The sequence below is a fragment of the Myotis lucifugus genome, unplaced genomic scaffold, assembly GCF_000147115.1.
Source record: "Myotis lucifugus unplaced genomic scaffold, Myoluc2.0 scaffold_274, whole genome shotgun sequence".
NCBI classification, from domain to species: Eukaryota; Metazoa; Chordata; class Mammalia; order Chiroptera; family Vespertilionidae; genus Myotis; species Myotis lucifugus.
In genome coordinates this window covers 182,081-183,939 of record NW_005871322.1, presented here as the reverse complement: position 1 = coordinate 183,939, position 1,859 = coordinate 182,081, and the positions used below count along the sequence as shown (strand labels likewise).

Sequence of the window (1,859 nt, the reverse complement as noted above, 5' to 3'; positions counted from 1 at the left end):
GCCAAGGAGTGTGTTCTGTGCAGCCCCAGTCCCGTAGGATGTTCCTTGTGGTCAATTAAATTTGGGAAGACCACTGGGCTTTCTCATTCCTATGGAAGCGTTACAACACACATCACCACTTAAAGCAGTGGTTCTCAACACTCTGGCCCTTTCAATACAGTTCCTCATGTTGTGACCCAACCATAAAATTATTTTCGTTGCTACTTCATAACTGTCATGTTGCTACTGTTATGAATCGTCATGTAAATATCTGATATGCAGGATGGTCTTAGGCGACCCCTGTGAAAAGGTCGTTCGACTGCCAAAGGGGTCGCGACCTACAGGTTGAGAACCGCTGACTTAAAGGCTCTGAAAAGTCCTACAATAGCAAAACCTTCTTGTGCCACCCAGCATTTCCCATTCTCACTTGGTTATGGAAATTTTTATATGTATTTACTAGGGGCCCGATGCATGGATTCGTGCACCGGTGGGGTCCCTTGGCCTGGCCTGCACCCTCTCGCAATCCAGGACCCCTCAGGGGGTGTCAGACTGCTGGTTTCTGCCTGATCCCCGCACGAATCAGTGCACCGAGCCTCTAGTATGCATATAAGATCTTTTGTTAATCTCTTCCTGCCTTCCCTACTTCCCCCTTCCCTTTGAGATTCATCAGTCTGTTCCATGTTTCCATGCCTGTGAATTGAGCATCTGCCTCCTGGTGGTCAGTTCATGTCATAGCTATTGGTTGAACGGTTGAATGGTTAGCCTGTTGTTTAAGCTTTTATCTATATATAGATTTTTATTGATTTTGGAGAAGGGAGAGGGAGGGAGAGATAGAAACATCAATGATGAGAGAGAACCACTGATCGGCGGCCTCCTGCACGCCCTACACTGGCGATTGAGCATATAACCTGGGCATGTTCCCCAACTGGGAATCAAACTGTGACCTTCTGGTTCATAGGTTGATGCTCAACCACTGAGCAACATCGGCCAGACGGCCATGGAAAATTTTTTAAAGTAACCTCATTAATATTTCTCAGAAGAGCCCCGATCCACACTTTGGGAAGTAATGATACAGACAAATTGACAAAAATGAGATGTCTCTTGCAGACATCAGGGGTCTTATGTGTTGCCCTCCCTGCACCCATCATACCACATCCACCCCGGGAGCTCTCTGGCCAAACATTCTAGCGCTGTTCTCTGTAACCCTGACTCCGAGGTCTGCCCTCGCCTGTCCATGAGCCACAGAAGGATGCAGAAGGAAACTTACTGGGGCAGAATTCTCTGAAAGCCATCTTGGAGCAGAAGAGTGAAAGAATCCGCCCACACAGCTCTGAGTCTTCACCTGCAGAGACAGAAACAGACAGATGACGGGGTGCCCGCACAGCACCCACCGACCTTACAGGCTGTGTGCTCATGTTCCCTGGGCCGTCAGCCTCAGGGGAGAGGATGGTGACTTTGAGAGCAAGTGCCCATTCTGCCTGGGGGCTGGGGGAGCTCTGGGCTGCAGAGTATGGGGTGCTAGAGCAGGGATAGGGCAAATTTGTGCTGGGGTCTCTATGGTGGGTGGATATCTCTCCTGGGTGGATCCTTGATTGGGAATAGATGTCATGGAGTTCTCCTGACTCATGAACCTGCGAGATCCCACGGCCTCAGTCAGCTGCAACAGGCCATGGCGTCCTGGGCATCTTATAGCTGTTGGGACTAGAAGGACCCTTAAAGACTGGCCCAATGTCCTTGTTTTTAAAAATTTAATTAAAAAAAATTTTAATATTATTTTTTAATAATTCTTTATTGTTGAAAGTATTACATATGTCCCCTTTACCTCCCCATTGACTCCCCCCAGTCAGACCCAATCCACGCCCCCTTCCCCAGGCCTTCAG

The 1,859-nt window shown here is 48.6% G+C and overlaps 1 protein-coding gene across 1 annotated transcript in view; it reads right to left on the bottom strand.

The window, feature by feature from the left end:
• BEAN1 (brain expressed associated with NEDD4 1) overlaps positions 1-1,331 on the bottom strand; it is a 15,920-nt gene extending 14,589 nt beyond the window's left edge. Inside the window, exon 1 of the mRNA XM_023763144.1 lies at positions 1,247-1,331. The gene's annotated coding sequence lies outside the window, so the exon portion shown is untranslated. The remainder of the gene's footprint in view (positions 1-1,246) is intronic.
• Between the last annotated feature and the right edge of the window lie 528 nt (positions 1,332-1,859).